We start from the raw sequence: 17,894 nt of genomic DNA on the forward strand, positions 1-17,894 counted from the left end.
GGCTCCAGATGGGGTCTGAATAAGGCTCTATCCAACTGAAGCATTCTGAGTATGGGCACTCTGCAGAACTTCCCAACATGTGTGTGTACAGGAGTGTGACCCTCGAGACCGTGTGTGTACAGGAGTGTGACCCTCAGGACCGTGTGTGTGTACAGGAGTGTGACATAGAAACATAGAAGATAGGAGCAGGAGTAGGCCATTCGGCCCTTCGAGCCTGCTCCGCCATTCAATGAGATCATGGCTGATCATCCAAATTCAGTACCCGGTCCCTGCCTTCTCCCCATATCCCTTGAGCCTTAAGAAATATATCCAACTCTTTCTTGAATATATTTAATGAACTGGCCTCCACCGCCCTCTGTGGCAGAGAATTCCACAGGTTCACCACTCTCTGGGTGAAGAAATTCCTCCTCATTTCAGTCCTCAATGGCTTACCCCTTATCCTTAGACTATGACCCCTGGTTCTGGACTCCCCTGCCATCGGGAACATCCTTCCTGCATCTAGTCTGTCCGGGCCTGACAGAATTTTATAGGTTTCGATGAGATCCCCTCTCAATCTTCTAAACTCCAGTGAGTATAAGCCCAATCGACACAATCTCTCCTCATACGTCATTCCTGCCATCCCAGGTATCAGCCTGGTGAATCTTCGCTGCAATCCTTCCATGGCAAGAATGTCCTTCCTCAGGTAAGGCGACCAAAACTGCACACAATACTCAAGGTGTGGTCTCACCAAGGCCCTGTACAACTGCAGCAAGACATCCTTGTTCTTGTACTCGAACCCTCTTGCTACGAAGGCCAACATACCATTTGCCTTCTTAACCGCCTGCTGCACCTGCATGCTTACCTTCAGCGACTGGTGTACAAGAACACCCAGGTCTCTTTGCACTTCCCCTTCTCCCAATCTATTACCATTCAAATAATAATCTGCCTTCCTGTTTTTGCCACCAAAGTGGATAAACTCACATTTATCCACACTATAGTGCATTTGCCATGTTTCTGCCCAATCACCCAACCTGTCCAAATCGTGCTGGAGTTTCACGACATCCTCCTCACAGCATACCCTCCCACCCAGCTTTGTGTCATCTGCAAATTTGGAGATATTACATCCAATTCCCTCGTCCAGATCATTAATATATATTGTGAACAGCTGGGGTCCTAGGACCGATCCTTGCGGTACCCCACTAGTCACTGCCTGCCACTCGGAAAACGACCCGTTTATTCCAACTCTTTGCTTTCTGTCCGCCAACCAGTTCTCTATCCAAGTCAATACCTTGCCCCCAATCCCATGTGCCTTAATTTTGCACGCTAATCTCTTATGCGGGACCTTATCGAAAGTCTTCTGAAAGTCCAAATACACCACATCCACTGGTTCTCCCTTATCTATTTTACCAGTTACATCCTCAAAAAATTCCAGTAGATTAGTCAAGCATGATTTACCTTTTGTAAATCCATGTTGACTTTGTCCGATCCAGTCACTGCTTTCCAAGTGCTCTGCTATTATATCTTTTATAATGGACTCTAGCATTTTCCCCACTACCGATGTCAAGCTTACCAGTCTATAATTCCCCGCCTTTTCTCTACCACCTTTTTTGAATAGTGGGGTAACATTAGCTACCCGCCAATCCATGGGTACCGTTCCAGAGTCTATCGAGTTCTGGAAGATGACCAGCAATGCATCTACTATTTCTAGGGCTGCTTCCTTAAGTACCCTGGGATGTAGATTATCAGGCCCTGGGGATTTATCGGCCTTCAGTCCCATCAATTTTCCTAACACCATTTCCCTACAAATACTGATTTCTTTCAGTTCCACCCTTTCATCAGACCCTATGTTCCCCGGCATCTCTGGGAGGTTATTTGTGTCCTCCTTTGTGAAGACAGAACCAAAATATGTATTTAGTTGGTCTGCCATTTCTTTGTTCCCCATTATAAATTCCCCCGATTCTGACTGCAAGGGACCTACGCTTGACTTCACCAATCTTTTTCTCTTCACATATCTATAAAAGCTTTCACAGTCAGTTTTTATGTTCTCTGCAAGCTTACTCTCATATTCTATTTTCCCTTTCTTAATTAATCCCTTTGTCCTCCTTTGTTGAATCAAAAACTGCTCCCAATCCTCAGGATTATTGCTTTTTCTGGCCAATTTATATGCCCTCTCCTTGGACCTTATGCTATCCCTTATTTCCCTTGTTAGCCACGGTTGGGTCACCTTTTTTGTTTTATTTTTATGCCAAACTGGGATGAACAAATTCTGTAGTTCGTCCACTCGGTCTTTGAATGTTTGCCATTGCCTATCCACCGCCAACCCTTTGAGTGCCATTCCCCAATCAATCCTACCCAACTCGCTCCTCAGACCATCATAGTTTCCTTTATTTAAATTGAGGACCCTAGTCTCCGAGTCAACTACTTCATTCTCCATCTTAATGAAGAATTCGATCATATTATGATCGCTCCAACCCAAGGGGCCTCTTACAACAAGATTGCTAATTAATCCTTTCTCGTTATATAATACCCAGTCTAAGATGGCCTGATCTCTGGTTGGTTCCTCGACATATTGGTCCAGGAAACCATCCCGTAAACACTCCAGGAATTCCTCCTCCACAGTATTGTTACTCATTTGGTTGGCCCAACCTATATGTAGATTAAAGTCACCCATGGTGACTGCTGTGCCCTTATTGCACGCTTCTTTAATTTCTCTTTTAATGCCATCCCCAACCTCCGCCTTACTGTTTGGAGGTCTATAAACCACTCCCACTAACGTTTTTTTCCCCTTAGTATTTCTCAATTCTACCCATACAGATTCCACCTCATCAGAGCTAATATCCTTCATTACAATTGTGTTAATCCCTTCTTTAACCAGTAATGCTACCCCACCTCCCTTTCCTTTTTGCCTATCTTTCCTGAATATCGAATACCCCTGGATGTTGAGTTCCCAGTCCTGGCCTTCCTTGGGCCACGTTTCCGTAATCCCAACCAAATCGTATTTGTTTACTTCTATTTGCGCAGCCAATTCATCCACCTTATTACAAATGCTCCTCGCTTTAAGACACAAAGCCTTCAGGCTTGTTTTTTTAATGCTCTTAGACCTATTAGAATTATTATTTACTGTGGCCATGTTTGATTTAAACCGTTGATTTCTCTGACTGCCACTTTTGTTTTTCTCCTTCCTATCTTTTGCTTTTATCCTTGTTTCCCTTTCCTCTGTCTCCCTGCTCAGGTTCCCATCCCCCTGCCATTTTAGTTTAAACCCTCCCCCACAGCACTAGCAAACACTCCCCCTAGGACATTGGTTCCAGCCCTGCCCAGGTGCAAACTGTCCGGTTTGAACTGATCCCACCTCCCCCAGAACCAGTTCCAATGTCCCAGGAACTTGAATCCCTCCCCCTGGCACCATTCCTCTAGCCACGTATTCATCTGAAGTATCCTTCTATTTCTACTCTGACCCTCAGGACCGTGTGTATGTACAGGAGCGTGACCCTCAGGACCGTGTGTGTGTACAGGAGTGTGACCCTCGAGACCGTGTGTGTGTACAGGAGTGTGACCCTCGAGACCGTGTGTGTGTACAGGAGCGTGACCCTCAGGACCGTGTGTGTGTACAGGAGTGTGACCCTCGAGACCGTGTGTGTGTACAGGAGTGTGACCCTCAGGACCGTGTGTGTGTACAGGAGTGTGACCCTCAGGACCGTGTGTGTGTACAGGAGTGTGACCCTCAGGACCGTGTGTGTGTACAGGAGTGTGACCCTCGAGACCGTGTGTGTGTACAGGAGTGTGACCCTCAGGACCGTGTGTGTGTACAGGAGCGTGACCCTCAGGACCGTGTGTGTGTACAGGAGTGTGACCCTCAGGACCGTGTGTATGTACAGGAGCCTGACCCTCAGGACCGTGTGTGTGTACAGGAGCGTGACCCTCAGGACCGTGTGTGTGTACAGGAGCGTGACCCTCAGGACCGTGTGTGTGTACAGGAGCGTGACCCTCAGGACCGTGTGTGTGTACAGGAGCGTGACCCTCAGGACCGTGTGTGTGTACAGGAGCGTTACCCTCAGGACCGTGTGTGTGTACAGGAGTGTGACCCTCGAGACCGTGTGTGTGTACAGGAGTGTGACCCTCAGGACCGTGTGTGTGTACAGGAGTGTGACCCTCGAGACCGTGTGTGTGTACAGGAGCGTGACCCTCGAGACCGTGTGTGTGTACAGGAGTGTGACCCTCAGGACCGTGTGTGTGTACAGGAGTGTGACCCTCAGGACCGTGTGTATGTACAGGAGTGTGACCCTCAGGACCGTGTGTGTGTACAGGAGTGTGACCCTCGAGACCGTGTGTGTGTACAGGAGCGTGACCCTCAGGACCGTGTGTGTGTACAGGAGCGTGACCCTCAGGACCGTGTGTGTGTACAGGAGTGTGACCCTCAGGACCGTGTGTATGTACAGGAGTGTGACCCTCGAGACCCTGTGTGTGTACAGGAGTGTGACCCTCAGGACCGTGTGTGTGTACAGGAGCGTGACCCTCGAGACCGTGTGTGTGTACAGGAGTGTGACCCTCAGGACCGTGTGTGTGTAGAGGAGTGTGACCCTCAGGACCGTGTGTGTGTACAGGAGCGTGACCCTCAGGACCGTGTGTGTGTACAGGAGTGTGACCCTCGAGACCGTGTGTGTGTACAGGAGCGTGACCCTCAGGACCGTGTGTGTGTACAGGAGTGTGACCCTCAGGACCGTGTGTGTGTACAGGAGCGTGACCCTCAGGACCGTGTGTGTGTACAGGAGCGTGACCCTCAGGACCGTGTGTGTGTACAGGAGTGTGACCCTCAGGACCGTGTGTGTGTACAGGAGCGTGACCCTCAGGACCGTGTGTGTGTACAGGAGCGTGACCCTCAGGACCGTGTGTATGTACAGGAGTGTGACCCTCGAGACCGTGTGTGTGTACAGGAGTGTGACCCTCGAGACCGTGTGTGTGTACAGGAGTGTGACCCTCAGGACCGTGTGTGTGTACAGGAGCGTGACCCTCAGGACCGTGTGTGTGTACAGGAGCCTGACCCTCAGGACCGTGTGTATGTACAGGAGTGTGACCCTCAGGACCGTGTGTGTGTACAGGAGTGTGACCCTCAGGACCGTGTGTGTGTACAGGAGCGTGACCCTCAGGACCGTGTGTGTGTACAGGAGTGTGACCCTCGAGACCGTGTGTGTGTACAGGAGCGTGACCCTCAGGACCGTGTGTATGTACAGGAGTGTGACCCTCAGGACCGTGTGTGTGTACAGGAGCCTGACCCTCAGGACCGTGTGTGTGTACAGGAGCGTGACCCTCGAGACCGTGTGTGTGTACAGGAGTGTGACCCTCAGGACCGTGTGTGTGTACAGGAGCGTGACCCTCAGGACCGTGTGTGTGTACAGGAGTGTGACCCTCGAGACCGTGTGTATGTACAGGAGCCTGACCCTCAGGACCGTGTGTGTGTACAGGAGCGTGACCCTCGAGACCGTGTGTGTGTACAGGAGTGTGACCCTCAGGACCGTGTGTGTGTACAGGAGTGTGACCCTCAGGACCGTGTGTGTGTACAGGAGTGTGACCCTCAGGACCGTGTGTGTGTACAGGAGTGTGACCCTCAGGACCGTGTGTGTGTACAGGAGTGTGACCCTCGAGAGCGTGTGTGTGTACAGGAGCGTGACCCTCAGGACCGTGTGTGTGTACAGGAGTGTGACCCTCAGGACCGTGTGTGTGTACAGGAGTGTGACCCTCGAGACCGTGTGTGTGTACAGGAGTGTGACCCTCAGGACCGTGTGTGTGTACAGGAGCGTGACCCTCAGGACCGTGTGTGTGTACAGGAGCGTGACGCTCAGGACGGTGTTTGCTTACAGGAACCTGACCCTCAGGACCGTGTGTGTGTACAGGAGCCTGACCCTCGAGACCCTGTGTGTGTACAGGAGTGTGACCCTCGAGACCCAGCAGGATGTGAGAGTGACTTCTGAGTGTGTGCACTTTGCAGAACTGGTGGCAAAAACAGGAAGGAAGATTATTATCTGAACGGCAATAGATTGGGAGAAGGGGAAGTGCAACGAGACCTGGGTGTCCTTGTGCACCAGTTGCTGAAGGTAAGCATGCAGGTGCAGCAGGCGGTTAAGAAGGCAAATGGTATGTTGGCCTTCGTAGCGAGAGGGTTTGAGTACAGGAACAAGGATGTCTTGCTGCAGTTGTACAGGGCCCTGGTGAGACCACACCTTGAGTATTGTGTGCAGTTTTGGTTGCCTTATCTGAGGAAGGATGATCTTGCCATGGAGGGAGTGCAGTGAAGATTCACCAGACTGATACCTGGGATGGCAGGAATGACGTATGAAGAGAGATTAGGTCGATTGGGCTTATACTCGCTGGAGTTTAGAAGAATGAGAGGGGATCTCATTGAAACTTATAAAATTCTAACAGCCTAGACTGACTAGATGCAGGAAGGATGTTCCCGATGGCGGGGGTGTCCAGAACCAGGGGTCACAGTCTAAGGATAAGGGGTAAGCCATTTAGGGCAGAGATGAGGAGGAATTTCTTCACCCAGAGAGTGGTGAACCTGTGGAATTCTCTACCACAGAAGGCAGTGGAGGCCAATTCATTAAATATATTCAAGAAGGAGTTAGATATATTTCTTAATGCTAAAGGGATCAAGGGATATGGGGAGGAGGCAGGGACAGGTTACTGAATTTGGATGATCAGCCATGATCGCATTAAATGGCGGAGCGGGCTCGAGGGGCCGAATGGCCTACTCCTGCTCCTATCTTCTATGTGTCTATGTTTCCTTTTTTCAAAATTCTTACAAACAAAGTTTTATTTCAGTCAAGTGATAACATTTAAAATTTTTTATGAAGGATTGCAATGAAAAGCTATCAGGCAGACCTGTGGTCTGCAAGGTTCCCTCTCCGAACCTTGCTCGAAAGGTTCACTATCCATTCCTCTTCTCCTCTGTGGATCACCTCGGAAAGATTTTGTGTGAAAGGAGCTAAAAGAGTGCACGTGGTGCTGCATGTTGCTGCTGCTGTCAGTGTGTACAATTCACCTCATTAAAGGATGTAAACACTTGCATTGTGAATCTTGCAGGACAGATTGCCGACACCTACCGTACCAGTTATATGATGAACATCAGTGCATTCTGAAAGCCTGGCTCCTCTGACATGCTGCGGGATTCTTTCTTCTCTGTGGGTGAAAACAATGCTTTAATTTCTCTGATATTTCTTCTTCATTCGAGAACCTGATCACCCCATGGGACCCACAAAGACTCTACAGATCATTTCCTGAGAGTGCGCTGCACTGACGGAGGGGCAGTACTGAGGGAGCGCTGCACTGTCGGAGAGGCAGTACTGAGGGAGTGCTGCACTGTCGGAGGGGCAGTACTGAGGGAGTGCTGCACTGTCGGAGGGTCAGTACTGAGGGAGTGCTACACTGTTGGAGGGGCAGCACTGAGGGAGTGCTGCACTGTCAGAGGGGCAGTACTGAGGGAGTGCCGCACTGTCGGAAAGTCAGTATTGAGGGAGCGCTGCACTGTCGGAGGGGCAGTACTGAGGGAGTGCTGCACTGTCGGAGAGGCAGTTCTTCGGGAGCGCTGCACTGTCGGAGAGGCAGTAGTGAGGGAGTGCCGCACTGTCGGAGGGGCAGTACTGAGGAAGAGCTGCACTGCCGGGAGGGGCAGTACTGAGGGAGTGCTGCACTGTCGGAGGGTCAGTACTGAGCGTGCGCTGCACTGTCAGAGGGTCAGTACTGAGGGTGCACTGGACTGTCAGAGGGGCAGTACGGAGGGAGCACTGCACTGTTGGAGGGTCAGTACTGAGGGAGCACTGCACTCTCAGAGGGTCAGTACTGAGGGAGGGCTGCACTGTTGGAGGGGCAGTACTGAGGGAGCACTGCACTGTCGGAGGGTCAGTACTGAGGGAGGGCTGCACTGTCGGAGGGGCGGTACTGAGGGAGAACTACACCATCGGAGATGCCGACTTTTAGATGAGACATCATACCGAGGCCCTGTCTCAGTGGATGCTGAAGATCTCACGATATTGTATCTGAAGAGGAACAGCGAGCTGTCCCGACCAACACCCCTCCCTCAACCAAAGCAGTCAGTGATGAGGGGGCATCAGGAGAGTGAGGAGAATCACAGGGAGTGGTTGAGACAAAGACGGTTGGTATCAGGCAGATGCAGGCCTGTGGGGAACAATGGGGCTGTGTGATTAGTTTTGCATTGCTCTTGCAAAGAACCAGAACAGACACGTTTGGCTGAATGGCCTCCTGCTTTGATATAAACCTCGAGGTTCTATTTGACATTTACATTGATAAATTAGGTCAGATTCTGCTCAGGTATGACCTCCAGCAATGAGAAATCTCCACTAAGGAGTATAAATATGGAACAGGTTTGACATTGCATTAACCCTTTATAGAAAGAAAAAACTTCCATTTATCTTTCGTGCCTTTCATGACCTCAAGACGTCCCAAATATTTAGAGCATCTTTTGTGTCTGGGGGCTCCGGAGGAGGCCAGCAGTACACTTGCACCAGTTTCCCTGTTCGGCACCTGTGGACCCCAGTGTGAACTTAAACTGAATAAACACGTGACGGGGAGAGCAGTACAGTCACTGGGATCGCTCCGCTTGGCGAGTTCCCTATCTCAGCCATGAGGTTAGTGAGAGACACAGAAACAGGAGAAGATCACTTCCCGGGGTGGAGGGAGGGAAGGAGAGAAGCTCAGAGGTTGAGTGACTGCTCACTTCTTCAACCAGCCGCTCGTCGGTGTGTCTGCATGAGCCAGCTCCAGCGGCCTGCTTGCATGTTCAGCTGGACAACTACTAGCAAATGATGCACCAACACAGGAGACAAAAAGAGCCGAGGCAGTGCACGCGGGAAAGGGCGACACAAAAACATAGGCAGGAAGTGAGGAGGTTAAAGTTGAAGGAGAAGGCATCCAATGTAACTGCCCTCCGTGGTCAATGTACAGTGAGCAGCGGGAAAGGCCCACAGCGAGGTGCCGTTATAGTATGCACTATCTTGTCTGAAAGTGCATCAACGTTCTGGAGAGCTGCCCACTGTGCAAATCATGTGACAGATAAACTGCCCATCCCCCGCCGATATTGCTTTGCTAGATCTTTTAATTATTAACAGGCTTAGGGAATGGCAGTGTGGGCCCCCAATTGTGCGTTGCGGTCACGCGGCATTGTGCTGAACTGCTGGAACTGGAACAGGATTTTCCTGCCCATTGTTTGTCCCGCTCCCTGACTGAGAGTGTTTTGCTGACACACCGACCACATTTTTGCTAAAACATTCTCTCATCAACACAAACCCAATAGTTTACGCTCGGTGGCCTAGAAATTTGTTGACGCCACGCCCGTTCTACAGGCGTAAAACGGAACTCTAAGGGCCCGGTCCGGCGGGCAGCGCGCACACATCGCGCGGTGGAAGTGCACCGCCAGCCATATTGGTAAAGGCTGAAGTATAGGCATCCAGGGCCCGTGCCTGAAACAGGCCCTTTGCAGAGGCAAATTAGGGGCCTCAATGCCTGTTTCAGGACCATTCCCCGAATTGGGCTGCTCTGAGAGCGGGTACCGGGCCTGCTGTGCCCAGGATAGCCTGGTCTACATGCGGCCTAACTGGTGGTCCTTAAAGGGCCCACTGGAAGCCAGCACCAAAGAGAAGTTTAAAAAAAATTACTTACCTGAAAGTGTAGCTGGGTGGAGGAGTACAAACAGCAGCCTGATAATGTCCAGATATTCTGTTTTTTAGTGCTCTTGGTTGTGAAATAAATATTGGCCGCAGGACACCGGGGAGAACTCCCCGGCTCTTCTTCAAAATAATGCTGTGGGGTCTTTTGCATCCACCCAAGAGGGCAGATGGGGCCTTGGTGTAAGGTCTCATCCGAAAGACGGCACCTCTGACAGTGCGGCGCTCCCTCAGTACTGCCCCACTGACAGCGCAGCCCTCCCTCAGTACTGCCCCTCCGACAGTGCAGCGCTCCCTCAGTACTGCCCCTCCGACAGTGCAGCGCTCCCTCAGTACTGCCCCTCCGACAGTGCGGCGCTCCCTCAGTACTGTCCCTCCGACAGTGCAGCCCTCCCTCAGTACTGCCCCTCCGACAGTGCAGCGCTCCCTCAGTACTGCCCCTCCGACAGTGCGGCATTCCCTCAGTACTGCCCCTCCGACAGTGCGGCACTCCCTCAGTACTGCCCCTCCGACAGTGCAGCACTCCCTCGGTACTGCCCCTCTGACAGTGCAGCACTCCCTCAGTACTGCCCCTCTGACAGTGCAGCACTCCCTCAGTACTGCTCCTCCGACAGTGCAGCACTCCCTCAGTACTGCCCCTCCGACAGTGCAGCACTCCCTCAGTACTGCTCCTCCGACAGTGCAGCGCTCCCTCAGTACTGCCCCTCCGACAGTGCAGCACTCCCTCAGTACTGCCCCTCCGACAGTGCAGCACTCCCTCAGTACTGTCCCTCCGACAGTGCGGCGCTCCCTCAATACTGCCCCTCCGACAGTGCAGCACTCCCTCAATACTGCCCCTCTGACAGTGCAGCGCTCCCTCAGTACTGCCCCTCCGACAGTGCAGCACTCCCTCAGTACTGACCCTCCGACAGTGCGGCACTCCCTCAGTACTGACCCTCCGACAGTGCGGCGCTCCCTCAGTACTGACCCTCCGACAGTGTGGCACTCCCTCAGTACTGACCCTCCGACAGTGCGGCACTCCCTCAGTACTACACTGGGAGTGTCCGTCTGGATTTTGTGCTCACATCTCTGGAGAGAGAGTTGAACCCACGACCTTCTGACTCATGGATGATAGAGCTACCCACTGAGCCACAGCTGACACATTCCACCACAGTAAACTGTAACTCCTCCCAAACTGCACCTCCCACAATCTATCCCATGCTTAGTCCCAGTAACCTGTCTGTGCTGTGGGACATAACCATTGTCTCCCTCCGCCAATTGGGTACGGTAGCATAGTGGTTATGTTACTGGACTAGTAATCCAGAGGCCTGGACTGAAGATTCTGTGATAGTACTGGAGTTCAAGTCCCACCACAGCAGCTGGGGAATTAAATAAATCTGGAATAAAAAGTTAGTATCAGTAATGGTGACCATGAAACTACCGGATTGTCATAAAAACACATCTGGTTCAGTAATGTCCTTTAGGGAAGGAAATCTGCCGCCCTTACCCGGTCTGGCCGATATGTGACTCCAAACCCCCAGAAATGTGGTTGACTCTTAACTGCCTTCTGAGACGGCCTAGCAAGTCACTCAGTTGTAACAAACCGTTACAAAGAAATATCGCCACACGGACTGCAGCGGTTCAGGAAGGCGGCTCACCGCCACCTTTTCAAGGGCAGTTAGGGATGGGCAATAAATGCTGGCCTTGCCAGCGACGCCCACATCCCATGAATGAATATTTTTTTAGAAAGCCCCATTTCCAAGGATCAAACTCGAAATCCCTGTCCTCATCTGTAGGCCCTCCTGAGCTCTGCAACTCCACCTTGGCCCTCTGTGTCCTGCCTCCTCTCCACTCCTCTCTCGCTCTGCTCCCACTTGGGTGCCAAGGCCTCAGCGATCTTGGTCCCACACTCTGGAACGCTCTCCCTAAACCCCTTCCCCTTGCTGCCTCTCACCCCTCCTTCGAGGCTCTTCTCAAGCATTGCCTCTTTGACGATGCTTCAGTTATCAATCCTAACTCTTTCCGTCGCTGCTCAGTATCTGGTTTTGTCGCTGTTTTGGCAAGTTTTGTTACGTTGAAAGGAGCTTTGTAAACACAAATGTTTTGGTTAATTGGTGTAAGGCTTTACTTCTACTTGCCCTGGCTATAGAATAACTCTTTCACAGTTTATTCCACAAATGGCTGGAAATTAAGACATGTCCTGCAATTCTTCCTGTCTCCAATTCCAATACAGGAGTGTGGCCCTTACAGATACAGCAATAACGGTCTCACTCGCAGCTTACTACCAATGTTCCATGTAATTCTTGTTGGCCCTGCGTGGCCCCTTTAAGGAGCTGCGCGCGCCATTCAAAATTCAGCGCATGCGCGTTTTTTTTTACACCGAAATGCCAGCAAGCCGACTGCGCGGGTTCCCTGGAGCGTTGCGCGGCTACGCAGTTTACGGAGAGCATCGCTTGCTACCCTGCCCCCAGAAAGAAAGCTCCCCGAGTTGGGAACTCAAACGTAGGAGCTCATTGACCTCTGGTGCTTGTTATCTGCCCTCGGGATGTGGGCGACAGGGGCAACGCTTCATTTATTGCCCAGCCTTAGTTAGAAACATGCACTGGGAAATTCGATAACGGGCACGCGCACCGCGTTGCGAGATATGCCCGCCCCCGTTCAAAAAGCGCAGGCAGCATGTCAATTTGGTGCTGCCTGCTACTTTAAATGATTTTAGCGAGCAGCCCAGCGACAAGCGTGCTGATGACAGATTGTGCGCTCAGCAGGGGGGCCCAGGTCCACGTCGCTGGAGCAAAGCTGCCTTTCCTTAAAGGCAGGCTGTAAGTTTTCACGGCAGTCTCCAGCCCTTAAAGGTGAACGCCTTCTGCAAAGTAAAATCATTCAAAACTAGGTCGTCTGCAGCTCTTAAAGCTGAACTGCCATCTGCACCTAAAAAATGGTAAAAGTGCTTCAGCACCAACACAAATGGCTCAACAGGCCAAGGAAAGGGCACCCAGGGTCTCGGACGCAGCACTCGAGCTTTGTGCAGGGGGTCAAAACTGCAAGAGAGGTCCTCGACCCACAGGGGGCCAGGAGGCCCTCCAGAAAGAACCATGTGGGACCAGATCGCCAAGGTCGTCACTGCCAGCAGTGTCACCCCCAGGACCTGGCTCCAGTGCCCAAAGAAGCTTCATGACCTCAGACGCGTCGTCAAGGTCAGTGATGCATCTTCAAAAGCCGTCTCCTACCAACTGCACCACTGGACTCACACATTACCCAATGCATGACCTCCCCCCACCACTCCACCCCATCACTCACCTACCAACAATCGCTACCAAACACAAGGCACACTTCATATTCCTAGCTTCATCTCAGCCCCTTGGAGGAGACGGTGCTGGCCATTCTTGGCAGGGGCGTGGCTGAGCCTTTGGCCAGCGGCGGGGCTGAAAGAATACAAGATGCCGGTATCCTCATATGTTATCCTCCTTCTCAAACCCCACTTCCAACTCATCCCACAATCTCTTGTGATGCACGAGCTGCACGTGGTGTAAGCGTGCACTTCTTGCTTTCCCACTCTCCCCTCACCACAACTCCACCCTTGTGCCTTCCTCATTTCAGACACCCAAGAAACCCAACCTGCCCAGCCAGTGGGTGACCAAGAAGAGGCAGTGTGGTTTGCTAGACCACTAAGAGTCAATCACGTAGTGTGGGACTGGTGTCACATGTTGGCCCAGGCCGGGTCAGGGGGCAGCAGGTACCCGTCCCTGAAGGATATCAGTGACCCAGTTGGGTTTTTATGGCCATCGGGGCAGCAGTGCAGGACATTCTGACCCCTCGGAGGGTCGGAGGGTCGGAGGGTCAGAGGGTCAGAGGGTCGGAGGGTCGGGAGGTTCGGTGGGTTGGAGGTTCGGGAGTTCGGGGGGTCGGAGGTTCAGAGGGTCGGAGGATTGGAGGGTCGGAGGGTCGGGAGGTTCGGTGGGTCGGAGGTTTGGGGGTTCGGGGGGTCGGAGGTTCAGAGGGTCGGAGGATCGGAGGGTTGGAGGATCGGAGGTTCGGGGGTCGGGGGGTTGGAGGGTCGGAGGTTCGGGGGTTCAGGGGGTCGGAGGTTCGGAGGGTTGGAGGATCGGAGGATCGGAGGGTCAGAGGATCAGAGGGTCGGAGGTTCGGGGGTCAGAGGGTCGGGAGGTTCGGTGGGTCGGAGGGTCAGAGGTTCGGGGGGTCGGAGGTTCGAAGGGTTGGAGGATCGGAGGGTTGGAGGATCGGAGGGTCGGAGGGTCAGAGGGCACACTTTCTAACATGAGCTACAGATCCGGGCCTTACAATGAGGGGCAGGACTGAGTGGGTATTCGGCATCTGCCGACTAGAAGGGAACTGAAATTGAAGAGGGCATAATCACATAGCTCTTGCCCCATATCCCAGCAATTTGTTCTCCTTCTAGTATTTATCCAGTTCCCCTTTTGAAGGCTCCTATTGAATCTGCCTCCACCACCCTATCAGGCAGTGCATTCCAAATCCTAACCACTCGTTGTGTAACACAGTTTTTCCTCCTGTCGACTCTGGTACTTTTGCCAATCACCTTAAATCTGTGCCCTGTCGTTATCAACCCTTCAGCCATTGGAAACCGTTTCTCTTTATTTACTCTATCTAAACCTTTCATTATTTTCAACACCTCTATCAAATCTCCTCTTAGCCTTCTCTGCTCCAAGGAGAACAACCGCAGCTTATAGAGTCATAGAGTAATACAGCACGGATAGAGGCCCTTCGGCCCATCGTGTCCATGCCGGCCATCAAGCCCTGTCTAATCTAATCCCATATTCCAGCATTTGGCCCGTAGCCTTGTATGCTATGGCATTTCAAATGCTCATCCAAATGCTTCTTAAATGTTGTGAGGGTTTCTGCCTCCACAACCCTTTCAGGCAGTGAGTTCCAGACTCCAACCACCCTCTGGGTGAAAAAGTTCTTTCTCAAATCCCCTCTAAACCTCCCGCCCTTTACCTTGAATCTATGCCCCCTAGTTATTGACCCCTCTACTAAGGGGAAAAGCTCCTCAGCATCCATCCTATCTATGCCCCTCACAATTTTGTACACCTCAATCATGTCCCCCCTCAGCCTCCTCTGCTCCAAGGAAAACAAACCCAATCTGCCCAGTCTCTCTTCATAGCTGAAGCGCTCCAGCCCTGGTAACATCCTGGTGAACCTCCTCTGCACCCTCTCTAACGCGATCACATCTTTCCTGTAGTGTGGCGACCAGAACTGCACACAGTATTCCAGCTGTGGCCTAACCAGTGTTTTATACAGCTCCATCATAACCTCCTTGCTCTTATATTCTATGCCTCGGCTAATGAAGGCAAGTATCCCATATGCCTTTTTTACCACCTTATCCACCTGTTCCGCCGCCTTCAGGGATCTGTGTACCTGCACACCCAGATCCCTCTGACCCTCCGTCTTGCCTAGGGTCTTTCCCTTCATTGTGTATTCCCTTGCCTTGTTAGACCCCCCAAAGTGCATCACCTCGCACTTTTCCGGGTTAAATTCCATTTGCCACTGTTCCGCCCATCTGACCAACCCATCTATATCGTTCTGCAGACTGAGGCTACCCTCCTCGCTATTTACCACCCTACCAATTTTAGTATCATCCGCGAATTTACTGATCATACCCTTTACATTCATATCCAAGTCATTAATGTAGACCACAAACAGCAAGGGACCCAGCACCGATCCCTGTGGTACCCCACTGGCCACAGGTTTCCAGTCACAAAAACAACCTTCGACCATCACCCTCTGCCTTCTGCCACTAAGCCAGTTTTGTATCCAATGTGCCAAGGCACCCTGGATTCCATGGGCTCTTACCTTCTTGACCAGTCTCCTGTGCGGGACTTTATCGAAGGCCTTACTTTATCCAGTCTCTCCATGTAACTGTAATCCCTCATCCCTGGAACCATTCCAGTAAATCTCTCCTGCACCCTCTCCAAAGCCTTCACGTCCTTCCTAAAGTGTGGGGCCCAGAATTGGACACAATACTCCAGCTGGGGCCAGTCTAGTGTTTATAAAGGTTTAGTATAACTTCCTGGGTTTTGTACTCTCTGCCTCTATTTATAAAGCCCAGGATAACATATGCTTTATTAACTGCTTTGTTAACCTGTCCTGCCACCTTCTGTGTGAAGGCCTACCCAGGCGAATAGCCAGGGCCTGGAGCAATGCCCTGGACCCAGGTTGGAAATGGAGTGCGGTATCACAAGATCTAAAAGACAAAGGGGGAGAAATTCGGTGGGTTAGCACCCCCTGTTAGCGCCCCTGGGGGACGTTAACGTTCATCTCGCTCGGGCACGGCAAAATAAACGACTCCCGCTAACTTGGCCGGGAGGTTTGCAGTGGCGGTATGGCGTTGCGCCATGATCCCCTGCGCCCGCAGATCGTGACGTCATTGTCGTGCGCATCACCCGGGAGCGCCCCAGACCCGAACATTGGTTCTGCCCCCGAACATCGGTTCCACCCCCTGCAGCATTGGCGGGCGAAAACACCGACAGCTGCAGGAGGCGTTCTTCGGGAGGCCGGGCGCTTCGGGGCGGAGGTTAAAGGAGAGATTGCCGAGGTAAGTAGGAAAATTTCTAAAATGATTTTTTTCCCAATTTGTTTTTCAGTTCTCCTGGGCCCGGCATTCTGCGGGAGTGCGCCAGGCTGATCGAGCCGGATCGCGGCCGCCGTCAGAGACCAGCTCACTGGGCCCAATGCAGAGCCTGCAGCGTGGCCCTTCCCTTTAAGGGAGGGAAGGAGCCTCGGATGTCAGCAGCGCTGCCCGGGACATTGTACAGCGCTGCACCGCTACTGCCCTGCCTGCGTCCTTTAGCGCTCCAGGAAGGAAGTGGAGCGCTCGATTTAGTTACTGCCCCCAAACAGGCGCGATACCGAATTTCTCCCCCAAAAGCCTCTTTTTTTTAAATTATAAAATAGGGAACATCAGTCGCAGGAAAAGAAATAGTTAAATACATCTCCTCCGGGTTTATGCGAATCCACGACCTCACTGAATAAATACTCGAAGGGAAAACATTTGCAGGGCTACGGTGAAACAGGAAAGGAGTGGGACTAATCGGAGAGCTCTTTCAAAGAGCCAGCATAGGCACGGCGGGCCGAATGGCCTCCTGTGCTGTACGATTCTATGAGCGTTCTGAGGCCCACTCCATTAGGCCCTCTGGGGCAGGAGAGATTGGGACACAGCTGTGAGGTGATCGTCCCCCTCTTAACAATTTTCATAACCTATAAATAAACATTTTAACGATACTTACAGATTATACCAGTTTCCTTATATTGATTTATCGCTAACTTTATACAGTGGCCCGAATGATCTCCTTGTAATTCCCAGCTCACAGCTCCTTTGGGACGCGTTGACAACTGACGTTGAGGAGATGCGTGTGCTACAGATGCCAACTCACGGGAAAAGAGGTTTCTAAGAAAATTATATCTGTCGGTGGCTCGAGTGGTGAATCCCCACCCTAACTGAAGGCCTTATCTGAGAAAAACAAGACTGCCTCCACCCTGGGCCTGCTGCTCCTGTCACCATGGCAACTGCGGTCTCATAGGTCTGCATCTGCACATGTACCTCGCTGGCAGGCAGCAGCTTCCCGAGGGAGCAGCAATCAGTAAAAATGTCTGCTCGATCCGCAAGCGGTTTATCCAGTCAGCTTCTGCAGATCAAACCCCGTGTGTTTCACAAGCAGCAAAAAAAATAAAAATAAACACGGCATCAGTCGAAAGCTCCGGCACCATGGCAGTGTGCAGCACTGGGGCCTGTGAACCCCACACGCCTCACAGCACACAGCCAAGCTCCTGTCCAGCCACTGCCCACTCTCTGCTGCGGCTGGATGATCTCTAATTCAGCTGCTTGTGATCCGATAAATTCTTAAACCTCGCCACTAATACATACACACAGTGCACAGCGGGTCAGTCAGTGCCTGAAGGAGCGAGATAGCTTGTGGGACCCAGCCCCAGACCCCTTCAATAGGCCCGCCAAAGTCATTCCTCTCTCAGGTGCTGTTTGCCCAGCTGTGGATAGCTGGCAATGTCTAATTTTATCTCCAATATTGATTAGGGGGAACTCAAGTGTTCAGTGGGTAAAGGAATCATGAGGTGTCACGGCAACAACAACTTGTATTTATAGAGCGCCGTTAATGTAGTAAAATATCCCAAGGCGATACGCAGGAGCGTTATCAAAATAATTTGACACTGAGCCACATAAGGAGATATTAGGACAGGAGCTTGGCCAAAGAGGTAGGTTTTAAGGAG

At 51.9% G+C, this 17,894-nt stretch overlaps 1 protein-coding gene across 1 annotated transcript in view; it reads right to left on the reverse strand.

The window, feature by feature from the left end:
* dmtn (dematin actin binding protein) overlaps window positions 1-17,380 on the reverse strand; it is a 134,729-nt gene extending 117,349 nt beyond the window's left edge. The window contains 2 exon segments of the mRNA XM_085970816.1: window positions 7,080-7,155; window positions 16,898-17,380. The gene's annotated coding sequence lies outside the window, so the exon portion shown is untranslated.
* Window positions 17,381-17,894: the final 514 nt, after the last annotated feature.

Source organism: Somniosus microcephalus, chromosome 30 (assembly GCF_052327205.1).
Source record: "Somniosus microcephalus isolate GS21.2 chromosome 30, FLI_Smic_1.0, whole genome shotgun sequence".
Lineage (NCBI taxonomy): Eukaryota > Metazoa > Chordata > Chondrichthyes > Squaliformes > Somniosidae > Somniosus > Somniosus microcephalus.